We start from the raw sequence: 26,941 nt of genomic DNA, 5'->3' as shown, positions 1-26,941 counted from the left end.
GCAGGCATACACAAGGCTACTCTGTATTCTTAAGCTAGCGCAGTGACTACAACCTCTTCATCTTAGTTTGCAGCAGAGTGTTTGCCTTCTGTCACAACCCACAGCTAACTAATCATATTTTCCCCAGATTTGGATCTCAGGGCTCTTCTAGAATCAGGTTCTCGGCACCAGCAGGGGAGCTTCTGGGTATGGAAGCTGGTTATGGCATGCTGTCTAACATGAGCTACCGGGTAGGTAGTTTTTCAAACAGTAGATTGACAACTGTTACTGTCTGTGTTTTCACTGCAGGTAGGAGGTATCCAATTATCTTGCAATGTTAATTGAACCACAATGCGTATACACCTTCTTGACTATAAGAGCATCATGGAAGGAAATCCACATTCAAAACAAGGCTAGGGCCAGTCATCCGTGTAATAGACCCCCCTGGCTTCTTCTGTCTGTAAACTCGACGGTCTTATATAGCGCACCAGATAAATACTTCACAGCTGAAGAAGTGTCCCAAAAACTCTCATTCATGAAGGGGTACCCATGGCCTTTCCCCTCCGCAAAATTGCCATCTAAGGAATCTGTCATATTTTTACTCATGACAAAGTTCCAAGCTGGGGGGACACTGAATCCTTTAAAAGGACTGTTATCAATCACATAGGAAGATCTATGTTGCAAAAGTGTGGTTGGAATCCATGTGGGTCTAAACTCAAGTTAGCAAACCATGGCCATATTCTGCACTCATTATTTCCACAAAAGGATCGCATACACCCATGTGCATCTCTGAACCTATCCCAGTAATATCCCATAAATCTTTTGACTGCATTAAATGGTGTTACTCTGGCTACATCTACCCTGATGAATACATCCACTAGTGGTCGCATCCACACTAGACAGGCTGGCCTCCCTGACAGCAGGGTAGCTTTGTTCCCTCCTTACCACACTTGGCCCTATGTCTCCTGCAAGTCATTTGCCCCCTAAGACATAGCTGTCATTTTGGGTCCATTTTTTTTCAGTTCAAAGTATGAGCTATGCTGCAGTCCTGCTGCTTGGTGTTTTCAAGGAATGAAGCTGAGATTCTACATTTTGGTCTTGTATTTCTGACATGACAAGGCTGGAGTGCAAAGCCTGCAAAGAAGATGCTGAAGGATTCTGCAGAGCAGAAGAAAACAAGCCTGGTGTATTCTTGTCCATACTGCCTGCCGGGAAATGTTCCCAGAGTGGAATATCTAAGACAAAACACTTTGATTTTTCTTTCAAAGGAGCTATCTAGTACTTTCCAAAAATAGCATGGGAGTGAATTAATGTTTATGCAATATGGAGGATCAGTGAATCAAGACCAGGGGTGAGGCTGAGAGTGAGGTGAGGGTGTAGACATACTCCCACTCATGTGAGTGTATGTAAATTGGAGTGATTTTCTGGGCACGGAGAGGTGTGGGAAAACACTGGGGAACTCGGCATTCAAATGCTGTGACTGCATCTTCAGCATTGAGGGTGCCAGCCCTTGTGAAAACAGATCCTGAGCTTCAATTGGCAATCCTGTTCTGAATGGAAAACACACCCCCAGATTCGGGTTTTCTCTATGAACCAGAAGGAAGAAAAGACAACAGCTTCACCTGAGTTCATTCTGAAGTGAAGGCATAACCTTTGACACACCGGATCGTTTACCCTTTTATGTGGGAAAACCTATTATTAGAGCTTGACTGAAATGTTTAAGAGACTAACAATAATGCCACCTACCTTCAGCTTTCAAATATTGAGTACTAGAGTTTGGTGCTTACTTTTCATCCTTGTTTAGACTCTCCTGCTTTGGAAAGTCTTGGGAAGATAACCTATTTCTTTAACAAAGCTGTGCTGCAGTGTGGATGATGAGGATAGTGAAGATCCTCAGGAGATGCTCTTCGAAACACCCTGGAGCCATTTGCATCAATTAGCTCCACCAGCAGTATGCGACTGCCTGTAGGCCAGGCTGTTGCCTATTATCTCTTGAAATGAAGATCATTTTTGATAGGGAAAGTGGGAGGCTTTTGCTTATGAGAATGAGTTCACTCAAGGCTGCTCAAGTTAAGGGTTCCTTCAGAGTCTCTTATATCATATAGGGCAATTTATAAGGAAATGCTTTTTTAAAAAAAACACATTTCTTTTTCACTTAGCCTGTTGAATTTTGCTGAATGTGCTGCAGTTTGTTGTTAGGACTTCTGAGCCCTGATGAGCACAGGCAGTGTCACATCCCCAGTATGTGGTCCAAAGCAGTGTCGCAGTGGGGTGACTATAACTACTGTCAAATGGTGTCAGGAGTCCGGTTCTGACTTGAAAAGAGCATCGCTGACACTTCTTACTACAGTTTTTTGGCTTTCTTCCAAGGTTTCCTCCCCAACAGATGCTGAAATCCCAGCAGAAAGCAGGAATGAATATAACAGAACAAATGCACAGCATAGCTAATTAGTCATTAAAATCTCCTAAAGCAGCTAGTATGACACAGAAGTAAAAAAAAAACAAAACAAAACCACCAAAAAAGCAAAAAGGATAGTTTATTGGATCTCTAACCTCAAAAGATTTTTCTGTTGCACCTATCACAGCATTTTATTGTAAGTAATTTTTACGGAGTGAAAGAGAGGAGGACGTCCTGCTGGCAGTTACCCGAAGTATAAATCCAGAGTAGTTCTGCTGCCTCCAGCAAGACAATCCAGTTTGCTGCGACGGTAACAAAAGGCAAGTTTGCAGCCAGGCTACTGCTTTCACGAGAGCTCCAGCAAGAGAAACAGAAGCAAAAAGAGTATTAATAAAAGAGTGAAAGACCTTTTTAAAATGTAGCACCTGGAGAAGGTCTCGTCATGTTTGTATGGCACCTGGCACAACAGAGCCCTTCTGAATTCTGTTTCTGGAAGCTGCAGATATATCCAGTGAAATGACAGCACCAACCACCGAGGCCCAAAATAAAAATCTGTGACAGAGGTATTAGGAGCAGGGTTTGGGGAGGAAGAGGAATCTATGTTGATGGACTCTGACAAAATTCCATCACAGTGAGTCACTTTTTAATTGAGAAAGAATAAAAGAAAGCAAGGGTGGGGAAAAGACACGGGTGAAAATCAGAGGTCACCTGCCGTTGTGATAACTTAACTGAAGTTTTGGAAATGAATCATCGCAGCAGGCAGTGGAAGGTTTCACCCCAGGCGATGACAGGAAACGCAGGGCTGTAGCTGTGTGCAGAGCATTTTGGGCTCTCGATTGGCTTTTATTGATTGGGAAAGTACAGCTGCGCTCAGAAAGTCTTAGCTTTTTCTCTCATTTTCAGTTCGACAGAAAGGAAAATCTCGAGCAACCATTTTCAGCTTCTCTTTCTCGGAAGCAAGGGGGTAAGTGGGAGGGGAGTTCACAGGAGGAAGACACAAATCTCACAATTTTACTCACATGTCTAATGAAATCACATGCTACCAGTGACCCAAACAAAAAAGAAAAGAAAAAAAAAAAAACAACAAACCCACAGCCCACACCCTTGCTTGAAAGAAGAGCTGTGAACAGCTACCCAGGAGAAGACCCTATTGAGAGGTGCTTCACAAGGGCTTTCTTCTGTTTGCAAGCATGCAGCTATCTAGGACATCCCTCTCTGGGCATCAGATTTTCTGGGAGGGGAAATGATCTTGACCAGAAGATGAGCTTAAAGCCATTGTTTGTAAGCCAGTGGTTTCCAAACTCCTGCTACCAGGCACGTGTGATCCTGTCTGTGGCATCTCCTTGTTCTGGGCCAGGCTGCAGTGCACATCAAAATAGTTCACATCCCACCAGTAGTAAACTTACATTGGTAAACCTTGCTTACATGCCTTTGGATGTGTTTGCCCTTGGGGTGGCAAGGGACTGTGTAAAGATCCAGACAGCACATCCACTTGGTGTGGTACAACTCTGTGGCTACCTTAGCAGCCCAGGAACGGATTAAATGTAAAAACCTTAATGCCTCTGGATCTGGTTGAAAATATCTTCTATATCAACCATAACATGTCCTGGGAAATTATTTTATCTACAAATAGGTAAAGGCTGCGTGGTGTCTTTGCTGGTTCAAGTGTCTGTACTGTTCATCTCATGCTGCGAACATGGTGAAGAACGGCAGGCCCGTTTTAAAATCATTCCAATCATTAGATACCAAGTCGTGTGAGCCAGGAACCAGCTGCAAAGACCCTTGACACCTCTGAGGTCTCTTTACGGACCTTTGCCTTGGCCTGGCTTAGCTTTGGTTTCGCTCTTGTATGAGCATGGCCTATTTGAACGTTGCCTCCTGAAGAAATGGTGGGTGACCAAACAGCAATGAAGTGACAGTGAACGGAAAGAGGAAGCACTTCCATTTTGCTGGGAAAGGACCATACATGACACGGTGCTTAAGTGCATGCTTACATGTATAAATGCGGGCCTGCGCATGTGACACCCCACTGAATTAGTGCACAATTCACATTCATAGTGTGAGCTTTACTGGTATTTTGTATGAGAGCCCCACTGAACCCATCATGTGTGTGCAGTGGCTTGTGTGCATGACTTACGGGCATGCTGTTCATTGCAAAGAGCAACCAGACTCTGGGAAAGTCAAATAAGGTTACAGGCTGTGAGAGACACATGGTTTTAAAACACTCCATGTATGAGGGATGCCAGTGAGAGCTGAGGAGACCCACACAGAGAAACTTACCCACAGAGTTTATGCAGAATAAAGATTTTGAAAAGTGTGAGAATAGGTAAAATTTAGATACTGCACCAGATTTTCTTGTTTCCGTATTTTGGGCTTAAAAATACTTATGAAATTATATGCAAAAGAAGAATTAACCAATCCCCACCTCAAAAGAAGAGGCTGAAACAAAACCAGAACCCCTTTACCTCTTGTCACCCTTAAAATCCCCCGGCGCTCGCACAGTCTGATGCATGTGAGATGAAGCATTAAAAAACTAGGAAACTCCAAAGTTATGGTATCTCACAAAAGTTTTAATGGTTGTAGGAGAGATGTGTCATATTTTCCTTGTGAAAGGTAACTCAGAATATTTGATTATTATTATTAAAGTACACTATAAAATATGAAGAATATGAAGTGCAGAAGAGTGATTGTGAACTGTAAAATGTAGCCTTTCTAATTTGAAAAGTATTTTATATCCACTTTACCCAGCTATCAATGACTTCCCTAGGTCCAAACCCCTGCAAAGTGATGCCCAAATAATTCTAAAACCCCTCGGTAATTTTAATGACCGTATAATTTATCATAATTCTGAGTTTCCTGTAAGCAGTGCACATGTGGGGAAACTTGCACCAAAAGTCTATTCTCAAGAGAGTCTCATGGCTCTGAGCATCACAGCAAGCTGCCTGTAAATGTATGAGATTGAAATGAGATTTGTTTTGATCTCTGCCTGGCTTGTTCACTTCCAAAATAAAGTGCTACTGATCCTATGTCACCTTTGTGCTTCAGGGAAGCAAGTGGTGCTGTGTAAGCTGGAGCCAGCAGTAAGATGTCAAAGTGTTTTCTATGGTATGGGGGCACTAGCAGGGAGTCCACATGTTTAGGAAGAAAATCTGAGCATGTGGTGTGGCTCTTCTTTAAGCACACCCGGCTTTTGACATTTCTGGGAAAGAAAAAAAAATTGCCAGGAGTTGGTACAATTTTAGTATATAAAATATGCAAATTACTGCATTTCAAATGAATTCTCAGGTTACTTGGAGGCCACCCAAATCTCATAGATGAACACCCTAGTTAACATTGGGGTAAAAAGTGTGTGAATGTTGAATGAGGACTTGTGGTGGTGGCAACAGAATGTACCGTATCACTGAGGATGCTTGCGTGACCCTCATCACCAGTATATCTGAGCAGTTGTGGAGTATCACTTGTTCTTCCTCGCACACCCCAGTGGGAAGGGGAACAACAATCTTTCTGGGGTCTTTATAGATGCTCCATGGTGCAGAGCCTGTGACCCAGGAGTGGCTAGAACTGACATCTCCAAAATCCTGTGTTAAGTGTCCTGCTGAATCAACCTTTTTCCTATTGTCGGTCTTGACAAGGGTGCTATAAACTTCTGTAATGCAATGGGAACATCAGACAGGGTCTGCCTCGGAGGTGATCACGAGATGAGCAATAGCTGATCTGGATGCACATGGCACTCTGCAGGTGTGTGATGAGCAATGATATGAAGACTGCAGAGATATATGAAATCTATGTTAACATCCATTAGCTTGTAAATGAGTGGTCAGGCTTGTACCTGCTTTGGTTGGAATTTGGGGTTTTAACTGGCTTTTGTAGATATTCTTATATTATAGATTATACAAGATTTCCAGCCTTACTGGTATGAACATTAAGGAACCACTTTTAAAATAGTGGATTTATGATAATTATTTTTTTATTGAGATCTCTTTGAAAGGTGGGGGCTATTTTATAAGTAAAATAACACCAGTCTCGATCATTTCTGTACAAAATGAAGTGTAGGTAGTCGTACATAATAAATAATGTTTTGATTTGAAAATGTTTCATTACATTACATTAATACATCTTAATAGGTATGGATCATGTCACACACAGTTGTTAGCTTTACTGTTAGCTGGATCTTTCTCATTAACACACTGTAGTTAAAAATGAAGTGCCCTAAAACTGACTATGTAATACTAAGTGTAATTTCTGAAATTACTGTGTTATGCTGTCCTAAGTACCTTGGAATTGCTTATTTAATGGAATGTTCAGCCCCTAAAATAAATCCTTTACTATCTACCATTAACTCCACAAAATGTTTTAAGGACAAACACAAGCACACTGTCCTTTCAGGAGAAGGCTGAAGTTATTAAACGTTTGAGCCATCCTAATCAGCGAATGCCAAATCTAAACTTGTCACAACTGTACTTATAATAGCTGAACTTTCCACCTCCCCATGAGTGGCCTGTCTCGTCACACTTATTCTGCCTGACCTACTTTCCAGCTCCATACCTAAAGATGTTAAAAAAATTTCTGCATCTCTTGAACGAGGACAGAATTAGTTTTTGTAGTGCTGAATCAACACAAAACCAGTCCATGGCTGGGGACCTCTGCCTCCTGCTTCTCACAAAAGAGATTTTTCTTTTGGAGCCCCATTCCACCTGCATCATTCACTGGCTGAGGAGTTTTGTGATGAGGTGGAGATGCAAGGAGCTTAAGACACGTTGCTGAACTGATGCCACGGTTTCAGGGTAAAGAAAACAGGGAAGAAAGGATACTCTGCTGCTATTCAGTATTCTGTAAAAGTGTTCATCCTGCTGCACTGTCTGTATTTGCAAAGGGCTCCAGAATACAAAGCTGCATCTAAGCTGCCAGCATGAAGTTTCAGGGCATAGGGTAAAGCTCAGTCACACTGTCACCCATGGATAGCTCTTGTGGACAGTTCTCTGTCATGGTTTGGGGAAGCCTGGGCTGATGCCTCAGCAGCTGGCAGCCTGACCAAGGAGTGAAGGGGCAGTCTAGCTCTATGGGTATCAGCCGACGTCCCACCCAGGGACAGACTTCAGCCTTTTTCACTTAGTACAGACATAGCTACGGAGACCTGGCATCAGGATACTTAATGACAGCAACATCCTGTGTATTTATTTATGTGTCTGACTATGACAATGATAAATATGGTTATAAAACCACTAACAAATTGCCTTGTTCTTCCCACACTTACAGCTTGAATATATGTCCAGGCAAGTAATTGTACCAGGGACATTCCCTGGCAATGGGCCCAAGTGTCCCATCTCCTACAATTAATCTGTCTTATCATACCAGATGGGTTAGCTGCATCCAACCTGCCTGTTGGGAATGGTCTTTGGACCATACAAGCTTCTAAATTGTGCCTAGGTTTGGTGGGTTTTTTTGGGGGGAATGCTACCTGGCACAGACCCAGACTGTGCTAGGGACCACCAAGTACCCTTGCCTGGGAATGACCCTGGCATTATTTAATTTATTGGAATAGATGTTGCCTGAAAATCTCCCAGTGAGTTCTTGGTGCTACATAATTAATAATATCCCACTAAGGAACAAATCATAGTGCTCAAATGAGGAAGGAAAAGATTGTAATTTCTGCTGTACAGGTCAATAAGATAAAGCCCATAGGGCCAAATCCTGAGAACCTGGTGGGAGTTATGCCTGTAATCAGTCAAGTTTATAAATACTTATTGAGGGTCACACCAGAAGATCCCTATAACGTAGCCAGGATTTTTGGACTGGGTACAGTAGTAGCTTCTCCCACTGAAGGTGCAGTTGGCAGGTTTCGAAGTGTGATTTTGTTCACCTCAGAGAAGTAAGATTTGTCAAAAGGGAAGGCTGGGGCAGGGGCAAGGTGTTCATGCTGATGTAGAACATGGGCTGGTAATAAACAACTGCGCTGCTAGTTAACACAGAGCAGCACAGGTCTCTAGTGTAGACTTCACCTACACGTCAGCACTACTGCCAAATTCTCATTTCCCCCAGCCAAATCTCTTCATCTCTCCATTCCTTTGGTATATAGGCTCTAACACTCTTAAGGTATGCAGATGCAGCTGTGACACAAAGGCTAGACATGGATTCCATCCTCGTTCCAAACACAATGGACTTCTTTCTCAGCAAATACATGGCTTACAGACAGCCTTTCATCCTCACCAGAATTGCTTAACTTTTAGAAACTTTTAGTTTTATCTTTTGCACATGTGTAATTCTACTAAATGAAACAACTACTCTATATAAGAACTGGTTTCTAATGTCAAACTTTTACTGGAAAACCGGGAGGGAGTACCATGTAGCAGTAGTCAGGTCCTTTGTTTCTTCTGCTCTGCTGAACCAGCACTTTGTAATGAGTCTATCGCCAAAGGACAAACGCTTCTTTTTCCTCTCATACCATGATGATTCCCTGTTTTCCAAAGTAAAGCCACGAAGGTGAGGGAGGGGATGTGTGTGGGGGGGGGAACGTGGTCCTCCAGCAACAGGATGCCAGTACCATCTGCTGATAGGAGAAACATGAGTTTAGCCTGGACCTCCCCCCTCAAATCTGTATTCTGTCTGAGACAGTTCGGTGTATTTTTAATTAATTACTCATGTCAGTCAGAGACACTCTGCTAACACCAGTCATATCTTAACAAATGAGCTCCTCGCACCTTTCATAAATATTTTATCTATCAGATTCAGCAAGAGTGGCCCAGTTTTCAGTAAGGGAACACTTGGTTCAGACATCAAGGTCTCTGACTAATGGTGTAAGCATGGTGAGCTTATGTCTCGCATCAGTGTGAGTGTCTGAGAAAAGGCAAGCAGTTTTGCAACACAAACATTTGGAGCAATGTGATTCCCTTCTGGCAGATGCAAAACTAAAAAAATTCATTACATGCCTGGATGCTCTTTGGCCATGGAGCTGCGAATGGAGGCGGATACTGAGTAGTCAGATCCCAAAATATTGATGGACTTCTGGTTGGCTGCAGAGCGTTTGATACTGTTAGCTCACCTTAAGGGCCCTGATTCTGCAAAGCAGATCTTTAGTTTTACACCTTTGCTCCCATCCCGTTGAATTCAACCTTTGTGGTTTACTGTTGAGCTGAGGCCATGTTTCTGGATCTCTTTCTCACCTTAGCTTCAAAAATCATTCCGGCTTTGTCTAGAGCGCAGCTGTGGGTATCTGCAGAGACACTCAAGTTGTCTTTAATAGGGCTAGCACAGGCACAGGCAGGAATTAGCATATTTCAGCATAAGCTGAAACATTGATACCTGAACTAATAGCTAAAATTAGTTCGAACTCTGTGTGTGCTATAAACATGTTACTGACAGATCTAACTGATAAAGCGCATTATCCTCTTAGCTAATTTTTGAACTTACATTAATCAAAATCCTTTTTGAAAATGCATATAATGACTGGCCCTTATATTCCAGCAAAATTCTCAGTAATGCTGTACATAATACTAAAATATTTTCTGAGTGCTACTTTGTGTATTCTTAGTAAAGATGGAGACAAATCTAGGCCATTTAAATGCATGTTCTTTAGTAAGATTCAGCTTTCTGCAATTGTATGAAAAATCTTCAGATGACTGTGAAAGTATTGTTTGCGTATCTAGCACAGAAGACAAGTTACAAGATAAACATCCTTCATTACTCTTCATTGCAACCTCCATACATGGGGATTTTAACAGTTTGTTATCATACATTGAAAACTGAGATCTATAATAACAGTTTTTAGAGATTTTTTTTAACCTTTAACAAAACCACAAATATTAATTTTCTTTTAAATCCCTAAATCATCCAAATTTTACGTGCTGCATGAACTATGCCTATAGGCTAGGTACCCTATGTAATATTGGGTACATTTCATGCAGCTGGTAAAAATAGTAATCACCTTATCACAGTATTGTAGAGCTGTCAAACATTAACTTCACAAGTTTAATGAAAAACAAATCCTAATGACAGGGATAACTTACAAGGACTATTGATGATGAAACATCCTTACTCACCATTTTAACACCATTTCAGTATTAATATACTGCAGGTTGATTACTGTTATTCTTGGAATTAAATGATCTTTGTTATATTAAAATAAATGAATAAACATTGATTTCACTGTTGCGCTTACAGCCTTAATTCTCTGGTGTCTGCTACAGAGTCTGAAACTTTTAGCTAAAACTTCTCAAACCTTCTCTTTATATGGCAAAAAACCTTTATGGATTCTCATGTAATTCAGTATCCCATTCAGACTTCTGATGACTGTGTTGGTAGATTTAGATCTGCCACTGGCGATCTGGGGTGCAGTTTTATGTTCAATTTAATCTGATGTAACCTACTTTCCCCTCTCTTCCCCCCCTCACATATTCCTGCCCCTCCCTCACATAGTGTCTGCAGATCATGCGAATGTGCGTGAGTTGACACAGAAACTAACCACATACAAGAAAAAAAAAATTTGTTTTCTGCTGGTTTAGCAAACAAACTTGTTTCTTTGAGATGATTTTTAGATCTCATGTAAGGAGTGGCTGGGGGTGGTAATGGGCTAGACTCAGGCATCTTCTTTTGGTGGCTGCCTGCTGTGACATTGGGGTAAGTGTAATGTAATGTTGCATCTCTGTGTATTTAACTTTTTTTATCATCTCTGCCTTCCCAATTTGCTCCTTTATTATACCCGCCACAGGATACGAGGCACAAAGGATGTCAAAAAGGACAAAAAAACCTAGAAGTGATGCTGAAATACTAAATGAAGGGAACCAAGCATCCTCTGTTTCTCATACACATCCGTGCTAGAAGCTGCAAGAAAGCCTGTCCCCTTTGCCACCATAGTGATAAGGAGAGGATGCTAGAGGAAGAAATGAGATTTGAAATCTTGAAACCTACACACACATTACTCTTTCCACTGACTGGACTCCAAGGTTGTTGCTCACGAAGAGGGAGACCTGATATGAGGCCGTGGCCAGCCTTTCAGATACCTTTAGTCAACATTAGTGTAGTAAACATATGCTTTAAGCGTGCAGATATGCAGATATTAGGTGGCCTTTAACCAAGATGAGGATTGGTGATAAACAAATATCCTAAGGCTGCTAAGGATTTTAAATGTAGGAGGTTTGAAAAGACTTATTTCCTATTTTCTTTATTCATACTGAAAGCAAGTGAAATGCATGCTCAGACCACATGAAAACTTTAAAGAAAAAAATGGAATTCATAACTGTTAAAGCCGTCGTCTGGCAAAGAAATTGTTAACTCAAGAGTCTGAAAAGATAACAAATATCTGCTGAGATTCATTAACTAGGAATTTTTTATTCACTGCTGCATAGCTCCAATTGTTTTTTAAATGGGCTTGGTATTGAAGAGGACATCTGTCTACTCCCAGATATCTGTTCTAATGGCAGGAGTTTCATGATGTATTCAGAGCCCCCTGGCTGTACTTCCAGAAGTCTTTTCTCTGGGAAGCAGGTCTAGGTTTTGTCCCAAAAGTACTGGCAGACCAAGACCTGGAGCAAATAATACTTAGGTCCTCGGAATAATTTATGTAAATAATTCTCATGGGCTTTCATTTACCTTTTGCTCTCCTGCATGTCTGCCTTTGAAAGTGGCTCATCTTCCAGGAATCCTTTACAATTTACTGTTTTCTGGAAGTGAAGGCCTTTTCAGGCATCTCCTCTTAATGAACTGACAGTAGTTACTTACAAACCTCTAGGCCCACACTAGTGACTGTTTCTTAATCCTTCCTGCAGGCCTGTTCCAGTTGCAATGTATTTTTTTTAGCTGCTTGCTTCATTTAATTTGCCTCTTTGTTCCCATTTGCTGAGTTATTTAATCAAATATGTGCTGCTGAAAAGCATCAGAAATGTGAGCTATTTTGATAAAAATCAACCTTTGTGTTTGGTTTATGTGCTGGGGCTGTGTGTGAGGTTTTAGGTTGTTTTGTGTTTGGTTTTTTTTGTTTTCTTTCTTTTTCCCCTCACCATGTTTGGTTTCCCATTCACAGGAAACCCAAAGAGCATTCACACATAAATTAAACCCTCACTAGAGAACAAGAGGTATTTTCCTCCCACTTTCTAATAGAAAACCAGGAGGAATGCCCACTCCAGTGTATGCAATTTCATACACTGTGTCAATGGGCAGTTGAAAAGAGTTCTTGTAAGATTTGTAGGACACATGCAACCTACATTTACTTTCCACCCAACACATGAAATCCAACCTGACAGCTTTGAGTTACACACAGCCACTAGAAGAAACATCTCTGTGGGAAAATACACACATGAAACCCACTTGAAAAATAAAGTTGGCAATAATCAATTACCTATAAGCCCAGCTCTGCAAAGCTTACTTGTGGGATTAATTCTTTACATGGTACTTTTTAGCACCCAAGCGCTTTATAAAGGGTAGCTCAGTCATCCTCATGTTTTGCAGAAACTTAGGCACACAGTGATATTATCTGCCCGAGGCCACAGAGAAAGTCAATAGTGGAGACAGGATTTGACCCTGGTATTCCCAGCACTTGAGTCTGGGTTTTCCTTTGGAGGCATCAAGTGCCTAGAAGCTTACAAGGTAAGACTCCTTGCTTGCTCTAAGTCTTTATAGGCTCCTTGGGAAGAAACACAGGAAAAATGGTCAGCTACAGGTAGATATTCACTTCACAGGCTTTGCCCAAGAAGACTTCTGTCAAAACTTGTGTAGCCTTTTTTCTGCTTGATGAATGCTTGCAGGGAGCCCAGGCTTCCAGATAATACAGTCCTAGAGCACACATCTCATGCAGAAAGTCCAAAGGGCTGTGCTTTCTAGAGCTTAGAGAGTCTTTGGCACCATGTCACCACAGATGCAGTGAAATGGAGCTGGTGTGCCACCAGGTCTTGGAGCTACTGCTCATCCCATCACTATGCTCTTGGGAGTCTGGAAAATCTGACCATGTCAGCTTATGCTGGAGCATTGACACTTCCAGCCTTCTCTTCCAGGCTCTCAGAAGCCAGCAGCTGCTCTTCTTCAACAATGAGAGTCTGGATTTGGTCAGTCTTTCAAAGATCATAGAATTTCTATATGCAGAAGCACTGGAACCCACTATAGATAGTGAGGAATACTCAAACATTTGCTTATTTTAGTGTTTCCTCTTTTTCCCCCCTCATTTCTGGGCTCCAAGGAAATCTTTCAGGTTTCTACTTCTCTTTTGAAATGGAACATTCTAATTTTTTCCCCTAACTTTTGAGATTTCCCCAGATTTTGATTAGGTCTTAGCTAATTGTAACTGTACCACTGGACTCTGACTAGCTAAGCTACTAACATTCCTGTTCTTACTGTTATTTTACTCATACCCATTTGGAAACTGTCCCAGTGGGCAGTCCATGAGGGAGACCTCTGATGCTAATCACTGAAGTGAAGACCAGGTCAAGCTACTGCTTTAATGAGTTTCCACAGAGTTTCCATGTCGCTAAACACAGAAGTGAGCTGCCAGCATCCTTCCAGCTACAGCAGTTGCTGGCTGCAAATATCTGGTTTAACTCATGAATGCCCTCTGCCTGTTTGTTATTAACCATCTGCCAAAGACAGCCTTCAACAAGAACTGCTGCTGGAAGGGTCTATAGGAAAGGTGGTGTCTCATTTGTACCAGGTTACCCAAAACAGTCCACGTACTTGGTTTGAAACAGACCTGCTGATGGTCCTAAACTGGAGGAGGGAGAACCAACATGAACCAACACATAGCGCTGGAGTTGAGGGATGGTTACCTGCAGCTCTTGAGCAAGGGCAATCAGCAGGGCCAGAGCCAGATCTGGACACAGAATGTGTGGCTATGTCAGGGAGCTCACTGGCAGTCTTGGCTACCTCGGTTTTCTTGCCACTGTACAGGACAGTGGACTTAAGCCACAAGAAATCTGTTGAGAGGGGGAACAGTATGGACACAAACCTCACACTTCACTGCCCGCACAGTAAAATTTTCATTAAAAATTATGCTTGTGTATTTACATCCATAGAACTCCCCATATGAATGCAGAATGAGGCCACAAACACATCCCAGACCTTTGTCATGGTGGCTGGTAATATGATGCGAAATATCATGAAAAACTCAGGTGATGCCTGCCTGATTTTGCTTGGCTGGTGAGAAAGACTAGACAGCAAAAACGAAGTTTCCCTGGTCCTAGCTATGTTCTCAAAGAAGTTGTAAATAATTACCTTCCTCCAGATGCAGTTGAGTGAGCTGAAAATGTCCTGCCCATCAGGAGGTTACTGATGCAGCAGCAGAGCATCTCATGTCCGTTTTCCCCTGCTCCACACTCCAGCCCACTGCAGGAGCGATTGCGGGTGTTTTTTCCTGAAGAGGATTAAGCAGCACAGGTAAGCGCACAAAGCATTCTCCAGCAGAGCTGCTGGCCGGGAACGTGTTGTGTAAAGGCAATGACATTTCAACGGTATCTTACGGTGTTGTAGCTGTTTAGCTGATCCCACCTCAGCCTAAAGTTTTTTTGTAATACCAGTTATACCACCAGTGATCAGCCACTCTCCTTCACTGTGAAACCAGCAGCAGCAGGATCCCACCAACAACCCTCCTGCTGGCTGACGAGCGGGTCATACCCAGCATAATTCATACCAGTGCAGGTTCGTTTCAGCAGCACAATTTTATTCAGGAACATGGGGGTTTTGCACATGTAAGCCAACAGCTGTACTTGATAATCTTTGTAGCCCAGGTTGGGCCCAGAGTATATGCTAATTTGCCCTAGGAAATAAAAATGTAGTTTAGAATGGCTTTTCAAAAGCAGTACTACTTCCACACCCACACACCCCCCACACCCCCCCCAAACCTTCCCCATCATAGTAATATGAAACACATTGCAGCCCAATTTCTTACACTTGTACATACTGAGAGTAGCACCTTTGGGGCCACTGACAAGTATGAGGGGGACTCTTTGTAAAGTGGTTATTTTTGCAGTACAGACCAAAACATTTCCCATATTGCCCTTATTGAAAAAATACTCTCAACTTTGTTTGAGGGTAACACTTGCCCATGACAGAGTGGGGGCTGCAAGGGGGTGGAAGCAGGGCAGCGGTGGAGGTTGCTGCTCCCTGAGGCTAGCGATGTGACAGGGGATGTGGTGCCATCACAGCTTCTTGCTGCCACAGCCGCCTACATGTGAACGCTTTCCCCTGAGCATGGCTCTAGGCAAAGCCACGGTGCCTGTGCAGCACCACCAGCAGCCAGGGTGCTTCATGCTCTGGAGATGTGGGCAGAGACTCCTTGGGGTGCAAAGAAGCACATTACACTTCAAGCTTTTCTATTTGAAGCTTTGTCAAGTACTCGATGCTTATCAGGTTTTCATTGCAGCATGGGGTGTCAGCCACTTCTTCTGGAGACACTTTAAAGTATTATCTCCAGGATCTGATCTCACTCTCTCAAGATCTGGCCAAGATTGCTTTTGCTTTCACTGCAGGGGTGAAAGAACTGCATAGTGTCAAGGGTCTCCTCTTCACCTTATCAGTCCCTCCCACTCCCTCTTAAAATGTGTTTGCAAACTTTTTTTATGAGCAGCCAGCTGGAGTGGAGGAATCCCCATGCAGGGACTTCTTTCTCCCTGTCCAATTGAGACAGAGGCTTAAACCTCTGACTTGTCCTAATTCTCTGCCACTTTCACTCACTGAGAACAGGAACCACTAGATCTGATCTGTGCTTTTGCACAGTGCCCATCCCTGTGGCATCTGAGCTTCCTTTCACTTCTACCTCCTCTAAGATTCCTGCTGGGTTAGTGCTCAGAGGCAACTGTGAGTCATATTCCCTATCAGACATAAAATGGGAGAAGAGCTGTTTATAAAACATCATTTTTATGTGTCACATGAACACTGTGTTGCATATCTCCAAATTATTGTACAGTGGTTGGATATCGATTCTGCTGTTTGAATTTAAATGTCTGCTCTTCTCAGAAGGTCTGCTGACAGAATTTGACAGAAAATGATTACTTAGCTATGGATTTTTTTTGTTGTAACTAACCCACAGAATTTAATAAAATAGTGAGAACTGATTTCACAAGAGGGTTCTAGAACCTGAAAATGGGAGGAGAAATCTTCCCTTAGTAACTTGTATAGGATGCAGATAACTTCTGGATTAGCCTGTTAAATTTGATTTAGGTCCTGATTCAGCAGAGCATTTCAGTACTGCTTACGTTGCTGAAATGAACAGAGATGGATCTGAACACAGGCTTAGAGATCATTACATGTTGGTGGATGAGATTTTTAAAGTTATTTAAATGCTTAGCTCACTAAGCATCTTTAAAAATCTGTCTTTAAATACCTTGCTGAATTAGGGCCCTAATTCCCATTAAATTTTCTGTGGGCTGGATTCTCCAGTTTGCCAAGTTCATTTGTTCCCTTTAGACTTCCTCATGAGGTTTCCCTTGATCAGCTAATGTGTGTTGAAATAGACCTCGTTCTGTCTGCAGTTGGCATTTAAAATTCATTCATTAAACACGTTGGCTAATGCGTTATTAAAGAAACACCTTTTATCCTTCTGTAATCATACTCTTGGTACATCTCTCATGATGCAATAGGTGCTGGGTGCATTTCAAAGGTACACAATTGTGTCTCACAGCATCATGATGTAACAGGCTTCCCAGGTATCATCTTTCCATGCATGAGACGGGGCTGGGATGGTTTGTGGCATGAGAGCATATTTGATATGTTGGCACTGGGTGGAGGAGGAGGTTGATGGTAATGTTGCTGGGAAATCATGCTTGGTTATGGTCCAGTGCTCTTTCCAAAACAGCCACCCCACTGCTGGGGACATCACATAGAACAAGTTGACCAGGTACTTGTGTCTTATGGGCTTACAAGGCTGTGAAAGCCTGAGACACAGACCTAAGGGGTAAAGGGAGTGTGGGGACAGCGATGGTCTCTCTGCGCAGTTCCTGAAGCAGCAGCTCGTCACTGGGACACCAGAAGGTCGGGTGACCCTTGTCTAGAACAGAGGGAAGTGTGCTGTCAGGCCTGGGTGACACCAGAGAGCACACCCATCACCCTGCAGTGCCAACAGGGTGACACAGCCTGTGTGTCCCCCTTGGGAAATTGCTGCCTGTTAATCTCACCCCTCGGTGCCTACGCCTTATTGCTGAGCTTCGGGAGGAATGTAAGTGCTTCATTGACCACAGGGTTGAATTTCACCCGGATTAAATCCCTTTGAAAAACTAAACTGGCTTGCTGATGAGCTACACAGAAATACTTCCTGTCTATTGCATTACCATCTCTGGGTTTCACCCTTTCTGAAACACAAAGCGGTCATGGAGGGATTTCAGACCTTGTGGTAGATGGTAGTGAAAGAAACATTATCCTCCTGCAACACAGGAACGGCTCAGTTGATTTAAGTCAGGTTTGGCTGAAAGAATCTCCATCAGCTTTAACCTCTCATGCAAAAACCTAGCATAAACATGATTGAACATGTTTGAAACTAGAGGAAAGCAGATCTGTGAGAGAAATCTTCATTAGAGCCGCAACTGCACAGAATCTACCACCTCTCCGCATTTGTGCCATTTATCAGTATTTAATACAAATATATACATTGGAGCAAAAGGGAAGAAGAGAACCCCCCAGGACGTGACTTCCAATTAGCAGGGGGTCACATCCCCTGCTGTGATTTGCTATTGGAAAAACATGCAAAAGATAATTGAACATTACACTCTCATCTCCCCCTGCTGCTGGCAGCATTACGAGGAGGGCTGCTCCGGACCCCTTGGGGAGATGGGGAGAAGGGATCAGGCAATTACATGCAGCGCCACATAATAACAGTGATTCATAACCTCATGGCACTAAACTCACTGGGCCAGATCTTTAGCTAGTGCCCGCTGGTGTAGCTTCATTGACTTCAGGAGGGAGATGCTGATTTACGTCAGCTGCAGATCTGGCCCATTTACTTTTTCTCTTTAAGAAAGCGATAAACTATATAGAGGGAGAACAGGATGTGCAGTGCTCCACACGGCAGCCTGATGGGTTTCTGCAGAGGAATGCTAAATAGCTGAGACATACTGACCGCTTTTGCTAAGTAAGATCAGGTTATAGTACCCCTTGTGCCTCCACAAGGTGGCTTAAACTGCGAAATTTGCTATTTTGGACTTGGGATACTCAAAGAAGCCGGAGTGATCTTAGTTATAGTTAAGCACCACAGAGCAGTCAAGGACAAATCACTTTCTGTACAGCTTTAGGAATGGGTTCTTGCTACCAGCATCATCATCTGGAGGTGCTGGCATCCGTAATATTAGAGGAAGTTTCCTTAGTCTGATCATTTTCTTATCCTGATTTGCCTTGGTGTGAGTTGGTTTAAGGGAAGTAGTACAACCTAGGGATTAGGGGTCCTCCTGTCCCAGTCCAGTTCGAGCACTGACTTCCAATGTGACCTTGAGCAAGTCCCTCCATGGTCCTGTGTGTCTGACTCTTTTCCTTGGCTCTTGAGAAGATCTTCTTTCTTTTATGTGGTTGCCTGGGAATTTTCCAGCTTCCTAGGAAGAACAGGCAGCCCCTCTCTGAGACCCAGGCCAGGTACAGCTGTCCCTCCTTTTGGGCTGAGACCACACACAATTCAGCCCAGCCCTGAGGCAGAAGAATTAGCAGGAGGGTCTCGACACTCCTGGGGTACAGAGGTCTGGGACGGGCTGGGGTCTATGCAGCTGTGCCAGGAACAGGGCTGCTGTAGGAAGAAGGCAGCTTGTGATGAGAGCACCAGGGCCCTGGGATCCACGGCCTTTACTCACTCTGTTTGGCACAGGCTGGAGCGAGGAATTTTTAATGACAGGATTTGAAAATGTTAGCAGATTGTACATAGCTCGTGCCTGCTTTCACTAGCCAAACCAGCCAGTAATTTAATTGCATGCGTGGCTTACAGCTAACGTAGGCATGCCTGCCTGTTGCATGCCTCTCAGCCCGGTGCGGGAGGGTGGGCTGGCCCTGGGAGAGGGCACTGGGAAGCCCTGCCGATCTGTGCCGAGCCACGCGTGGCTGCCAGGGCCCAGATTCACCAGTGGGGATTGCATTCAAGGGCACAATTGCTTCCTCCCTTTGACCAGGCTTGATGTGGTTGCAGGAATACATAACCAGCATGTCCGCTGAACTCTTTTCCTTTTTATGTGGCTTCCTGTTCTAGTCCCTCTGTATTGCAATGCTGTAAGCTCCTTGAGGCAGGGACCATGGCTATATGTACCTTTGCTAAATGCTAATGCACTCGTCATGTTGCTGCCTGAGTGAGCAAGATTGCCGTAGTGTGAGCTGGCTTCAAAACTCGGTGCTGAGCTCTGTCTCACTTTCTCAAAGACTCAGGTGGTGCTGGGGTTGAAGTTGCCTGTACTGGTGAATTGGAGTGAAATATGCTGATCTGCTCTGTACTGCAACAGCACCTGAAGGGCTAAAAGCAGGAAGAACAGAACTCGGTTTTGTCAGCTCTGCACTTATGAATCATTTTTTAATCCTTAATAAAACTTCTATCGGCTTAGAAATCTTGATACTTTAAAATAACTAATGTCAGGTTGTTTCAGTTGCTGCCCCTTCACATTCATGCCTTTAGGCATTCATTCCTTGTCTTTGCCGCCCTGTATGCTGCAATCTCCTGACCATGAAACTTTAGGCTTTATTTTAACAAAGAGTGAGATTATCCACAATCCCATGACTCCAGGACCTGTGTGATCAAGGAAAAAGCATACGCCACACCACAAAAAAGCCCTGTGCTTGTCACATTAGCATTTGCTGCTGTTAGAGAAGGCCTAGGGAAGAACTAGACCCAGGCTAGGGAGGGATCCTGGCAAATGGTGGTTCCAAGATTTTTATTAGTGTCCTGTAGTAGGTGCCTCAAAATTAAGCTTCTTAGTGCCATTTTGAAGCATAGAAGTGCTATTATTTCCCTTTCACAGCTGGGAAACTGGGACACAGACACAGCTAACAGCTTGCCCAAAGTCACTCAGGCAGTCTACAAAAGAGAGGAAAAAACAAAACAAAACAAAACAAAACAAAACAAAACAAAACAAAACAAAACAAAACATGTCTAAATCCTGGGTCAGGGTCCTCATCAGTGAGCAATGAACTGGAGGTGAGTACCACCGGGTTAGCCTCTGCAGGCTGAGTTAGGGTTCAGTGTAAGGAAGCAGCCAAATGTGTGGCTGTCTATCTGGAGGGTATTTGCACTAATAAAACTGCTGAGTCTGGAAAGTTGAGTATTTTCCCGTGTGATTGCTGGTGTTTCATTTTCTGGTCATGGTGGGAACAGCCTTTCTGGTTCTTAATGGAATTAGTAAAACATCCAAACATTTCATAACTTTAATGGCTGTAGAAGTGGGAGAAACTCCAGCTGGTAGGAATAGAGATGGCTCCTGGTTTTCCAAGTCAGTTTGCCCTTTCTTTCGTGAGCTGCTTTATTTTATTTTAGTAACCTGCTGTCTTCTTTCTGTTTAAGTCTCGACGGAAAAGAAGGAGAGAGCAGGTAAACAGAGGTGCAAAGTCATCATCTCTAAGAAACACCCAAGAAATAAGTACAGGTAAGGCAATTTGCAACGTCGCAGTCTCCCGGGACAGGGCTTTCCTTAACGTTGACCTGTGTTGAATCTTCCCTTTGTGCTTTCCTGCAGCCAGTAAAGACACGGAGTCCAGGCTCTCAGCCGAACTGCAGCTTGTTCCTGCCTCCTTATCTCCATCTGTTACCCCTTCCCTTATTCTTGCTTGGCCAGTTACTCGCAGATCTCTGGCCTGAATAAAGGACAGCCCCTCCCCAGCTCTTTGTGGAGCGGGATATTTCCTTCTACACACACTTCCCTTTGAAGAAAACACTAAGTTTTAAAATTACCTGGCACATGCACACAGTAAGGCTCCTCTCCTGCAGAATGAGCACCCAGATCAACATGTGCCTGATTTTTTTCTCTCCCAGCATTGCACATGCATTAAATATGCCCATAAGAAACATACACCCACTGCATCTGTGTCTGTGCACACAGGTTGGATGAGTATCCTTCTATTTGTTTGAATCATGGAAAATTCACATTTTATTGTTTTGTGAAAATACATTTCCTATGTCCTTTTATGCAGCCAATAAACAACTAGTTAGTGAATCCATGGGCTAGTGAAAGATGGGGAGTTGTAGTGACTAGGCATCAAGCAGGAATTTAGGAATGCTGTGCTCTGTGTTAGCTCCCACACTGAGTCATCTGCATCCTCTTTGGTAAATCACATGGAGGACTGAAAAGAGATGCTCCAAATCACCTGTAAATGCAGTATGTCCCCCAATGCATCCCCCTCCCATTCACATAACTCCTTCACACTCTGTCTGCAAGAGGCCTGTATGACAAAGCCTGTATTTTGGGTTCCCAAAATCCTGCATAGGGATACTTTGATCCTGCCTGAGGCAATGCTTGCAGGCACCCCCTGTGGGAGACAGGCAAGCCTGGTCTCAGGGACGGTTTCAGCCACCTTTAGCAGACCAGTGCAAACATAGCCATTAAGTTCTTCTATTTGTAAAACAGGAATAACATCTCTTAAAAGCATCGTGACACTTTTTTGCTAAGTGTTTACATGTTCTTGGTGTATCTCGCTCTGGAAAGAGCTCCATGGAACATTTTGGAAGGGGAGAGGATTGCTGTACAGTATAACAGAGTGTGACAATGGGTAGCAGAAATGGGCTCTGAGTATTTGCAAAGAGCCTGTGATGAAAGGAGAGATGGAAGTGCAAAGTATTATTATTCTAATGACACCCGCCTCTCGCTGAGCTGTGCCTTGTGGAAGTGTGTGAACTTTGGAGCATGCCCTGATGAATGTGAACCATGACAGCTCTCAGGAGATGTAGGGGATGCTGGCAACAGTTTAATCAATTATGACAGCAATGGTAAGATCTGTCCAGATTAGAGCACTTCAAAAACTACAAAGCCTCAGGCTTCTCTGTCTAGGTTTTTTCGAGAGCGGGACAATGAAGGAAATGGATTGATTGGGGTCCTTTGAAATGTAGTAATACATCTGCTGGCTTAAATGCAAGACCAGCCAGATAGTGTTTTATCATCTGAAGACACAGGATGGTACAGGAGGTAGTGCTGTGAGTTTTACAGTTATGCCTGCCTGCAAATGGGCTAGATATGATGTTTCCCTGGAAGAAGGGTGGGTTATCTTGAACGTGTTATTGTAAAATAAGACAGGGATGAAGGAAAACAAAAGGAAAACATCACACAGAAAAGATCTTTTGGGGAATGGGTAACTGCAGAAACATCAGATCAAAGGAAGACATTTTCTGTTAGGAATCAAATTATCCTCTTCCTGTCCAAGTCAGATGGACCCATTTGAGGAACAGATAGGCAAGATAAAGCCTCAGCCAGAGTGATTTTATCTCACTCTCAAGTGTGTGTGCACGTGTGAATCTCAAATAAACACAGCATCAGAACACAGAGTTATGGAGCACAATGAATTACATGAGCATGCACGTGTTTTTGCAAAAGAAACAAACAAACTAAAACAGGTAAGGCTTGAAATTGCCAAATCAGCAAATAAGAATGAACACATCACTATTGCAACAGTATTTCCTAAATATTGTCCTCAAAAGCAAGTCACAGACTGCATAGGGTATTCAGATAGGTGACCATTTCAGGGTACGTTAAGCTGATCAAGTCATCGGAAGCCACCGATCCTTTTAAAGGGGTTCACAGGTAGCTCCTCAAAGAGCCACCCAGACATTGCACGGAGCTTCTTGTTTCACGCTGGCAGTAGTGGCTGTGTGCAGGGATGTGTCCTACGCAGCGGCTCTGCTGCACAAGGATGAGCCAAACCCTGGGGCCCCCTTGCCCCCAGTGCCCAACCCTATTTTCTGTAACTGCTCCTGACCATTAGTATTGCTCCCTGCTGCCAGTGCACGGCATGGCCTGGTTCTTAGCAATAGGAAATGTGAATCAGATGTGCAGGATTGATCCCTAGCCATGCAGCATGTTGCCACTATTTGCCCGGTGGCCTGGCTGTGCCCCTTACGTCTTCAGTGATGCGTGGCACCTTGTTTGCACTGCAGTGACTCCCTCTCTGCTGGTGTCACCCACAACATTGCTCCATCACGGCCTGATGTGGCAGAGATGGGGACAGAAGTCAAGCATGCAGGTCTCATGCCTGGTGTGTGAAGCCTGGCAGGTCTTACGCAGTCAGGTTACAAGAGCGAGAGCTGAAAATAACCTTGTAGCTGTACAATTAAGTGAGCAAACAGGGCTGGGCTTGTTCAGGAAGCAATGCACTTCGACTTTTGAGGGAAGAGCAGCTTTGCCAAAGCACCTCCACCTGCTCCCTCTGTTCCAGTGTTGATACCTCACCTGAACCCAGAGGATCACAGCAGACCTGTGGTTTTGACAGCCCTGTGTACATTGCAGGAGAGTTCACGCAACAAAGACATGATTGCCTGCTACTGTACTGTGCTGGGGTGGATTAAGCAGGGGATTAGCAGTGCAGCCCTGGCTTCAAATTCTGCTTTGGAGGTTGGTAGCAGCCCAGTTTACAGCTCTTCTTCCCTGTGTTAGGTGGGACTCTGGGGAGCAACTGTTTGGGTTTGACTCTCATTGTGCAGCCTCAGTGACATGACAATGTTTCTGTTTCCTCAGGAAAATGGGGATCAATAACACTCACTCACTTCAGCAAAGCACCTTGAGGTCAGCCTGTGAGAGATGCTGGAGGAGTGGGGACTATCATTCATTGGTGTGGACTTGCAGCCCACTGCCTACTCCATGGAACCTAAGCCACAGCTGGTAAACACAGCATCAAATGTGATTTCTTTGGCATTCTTCTCTAAAGCATTGACAGCCTTCCTTCATGTATATTGTTTGCAGTGACCTTCTGTGCTTTGTCTTTGTTCATATACCAGCTCAGACAGGGCTGGCTTTATTATCCAGCAGGGCCCCTGGTGTGAACACGAGCACCTAGAACGGTGCTGATGGTTGGTAGGACATTAGAGTACACCATAGCAGACCCTGATCCATGTACAATAAAGGGACCTAAGTAAAAGTGCTGGGCAGATGGCTGACTGCAAGTGCCTGACTTTGATGTTGCAACAACTTCTCCCTCTTTATGGCATAAAAAGGCACAGTCTGGTAGTCCTAAATACTAGGCAATGAATCACCTACTTAATGACTGTAATAGGCAGCCAGAACACAGTCCACAGCCTTTTGGGGTCTGTCCAGTGTCTACTTGCCTGTCTGTAAGCACACATCTAAAAATAATAATTGACCCCTGATTCATAGGGTCAGTACTTTTACATACCTACATTTTTATGATGAAAAAGGAAAAGTGTTTTCTTCATGGGGTTTAATTTACAAATTAAACTGGAAAATTGTTGAACTGGTGTTACAGGAATAAGCAGGGTATAATTTAAAAAAGTGAATAATCCTGAAAGTGTGTTTTCTTTGTCTTTTTTTCCCCCAGCCTTGCTGTTTTACAGATGTGTAGTCACTTTAAGAAAGTTAATTTGTCACCATTGTGAGAGAGGTTTTCACTGTTCATGCAAACGCCAGCTGCCACCCAGCTGAGTGTAAAAGAAACTTCATTTCCACCGTGAGTAGAGACCTGTCCTGAGGACCCAAGTGAAACATCTTTTGCATCCTGCTCAGTCATTAAAGAAATACAGAGGCCACTACTGCATGTGGTTTATCACCATTCAGGACGGCAGGAGGTTGCCCCACAGACATATCTCCATGGAAAAGCCCGAGGTCTCCTTCCTTATCATCTATTAAAACATGGCATCTTCTCTGCCCTAACATACATGTTTACATCCTAGTTTGGAATCCGGCATCATGACTTCCTAAAGCTTTCTTAAAGTACCTTCTACCATCATTACCTGAGCTGCAGTCTCCTTCCTTGCCTCTGATATGAAGAAATTAGTGATCACCAAGTCTTTCTCCTTCCTGCCACCTTCCCCAGCCATCAGCGAGGTTACGCAGAATGATGGCTTTTCTTCCTCTGCAATTGTGCTTTCCTGGACAGGGCTAAAAAGGCAGTTAGATGGACCTTGCGCCCAATTTTCCTTCCCATTGATACCATGGAGTGGGGAGTAGGGAAGGAAGCTGCTCTCCTTGTTTTGCCATCTTTGCTCTTGCCCGTTGATGGCCACTCTCACTGCCTGAATGCTGAGCTGAGACCATGTTACTGTGTCCTTTCCCCCACCTGACTCACTTCTATCTCTCATTCCACAGTCTGTCTCTCACAGCCATAATTACAGGCCTGACTTTGCACGTGGCTCTGGAAGCTAGATGGCTTTGGGTTTCTCTGGGGTTGTATGATGTTGTGGACAGAGATTTTATTAACTCTCATTGCAAAAATGACTGAGCCAAACCATCCTTTGAGTGTTCACAAACCTGGTTGTAAAGATGCTATAGCCTCCAGAAGAAGTGTGGACACTCCATACTTGCCCAGCAGTACTCCACCATGCTTTCTACCTTTGCTTACCCCCAGATTTCCACCACTTCCACAAAAAAGAAGTAGTTCCACAAAGAACAAGAGGACTGCAGGAGGGTCAGCAAGATCTGATGGGTCTTTTGAAGCCCGCCTTGCCTGTATCAGCATAAAAAAGGTATCTGTATTAGCATAAAAAATGTATCTCATCAGCTCAAAAGGGTTTGAAACACCAGGTCTGACCTCCCAGAGTTGCAGTTGCAATGGAAATGGTGGGCTGAGGATGGCATTCGGAGTGGTTCAGGCAGGTCTGTGAGGTGAAAGGTGGTCTTTGTTTAAGAGCACTAAGTCCCTCCACAGACACAGCCTGACTATTTATTTATTTATTTGTTTCCTGGTGAGATCTTTGGAAGATACTTTTTTCATTAAAGTGATTCATAGTCTTGTAGATATGGAGCTTTCATGAACAAGAAAGCTGGGTTTTTTTCCAGCCAGTGATATGCTAAGTTTTTCCACAAGAGGTGACAAAACCCAGAAACTTTTGAGGAGAAATTTTACTCCGTAAAAAAAATAAAATAAATATCTCTATCTTTGTCTGCTGAAGACAAGACTCACAAAAAGCAGAGAACAGTACAGCTGCAGGTTCCTAGGAAACAAAAAAATACCTTTATCTCGCCAGTGCCTACTGTGGAATCTGGCATCTTTCACCAGGCTGAGATATATGAAGGGCATCAGAGTCAGTAGCCCACAAAGAATACACAGGGGCACTAGCTTTAAATGTACCTGCAGAGGGAAGGATTAAACTTGGCTTGTATGATTAATCTAAAAGACTTCTGATGTCTTAGTACCCTTCTGACACAATCTAGTCACATTTATTTAGATCTGACTCAGATGTGTGACTATCAGCCACGAAATCAGCGGCATCAGTTTTGCAGCACAAAGCATGACCTGCAGCTCCTAATTTTTTTCTGGGCAAACTCCAGATCCAGAGCAGTTCAGCTTCCTGAGAACTGACAAGGTTGGAGCATAAAACAATCTGTCTGCTGGCTTGATGGAATAAAACCTGAACAACTCTTTACAAACACCATCCTTTGAGAGAAAGGGTCAGGAGTACGCATTAGGTTCACAGTCCTGCCTCTCTGCTCATTGTAATAAGCAAGCAAGCTTAGGACGAGCATAGGTTCAAGAATA

General features: G+C 43.6%; 1 long non-coding RNA gene across 1 annotated transcript in view; it reads left to right on the top strand.

The window, feature by feature from the left end:
• LOC119145644 overlaps nucleotides 1-24,702 on the top strand; it is a 53,731-nt gene extending 29,029 nt beyond the window's left edge. The window contains exons 2-4 of the long non-coding RNA XR_005103469.1: nucleotides 14,580-14,731; nucleotides 20,811-20,892; nucleotides 23,968-24,702. This is a non-coding gene — a long non-coding RNA (uncharacterized LOC119145644). The remainder of the gene's footprint in view (nucleotides 1-14,579; nucleotides 14,732-20,810; nucleotides 20,893-23,967) is intronic.
• The last annotated feature ends 2,239 nt before the right edge of the window (nucleotides 24,703-26,941 follow it).

Source organism: Falco rusticolus, chromosome 3, assembly GCF_015220075.1.
Source record: "Falco rusticolus isolate bFalRus1 chromosome 3, bFalRus1.pri, whole genome shotgun sequence".
In the NCBI taxonomy this organism is placed as follows: domain Eukaryota; kingdom Metazoa; phylum Chordata; class Aves; order Falconiformes; family Falconidae; genus Falco; species Falco rusticolus.
This window is presented reverse-complemented; position numbering and strand designations above follow the sequence as displayed.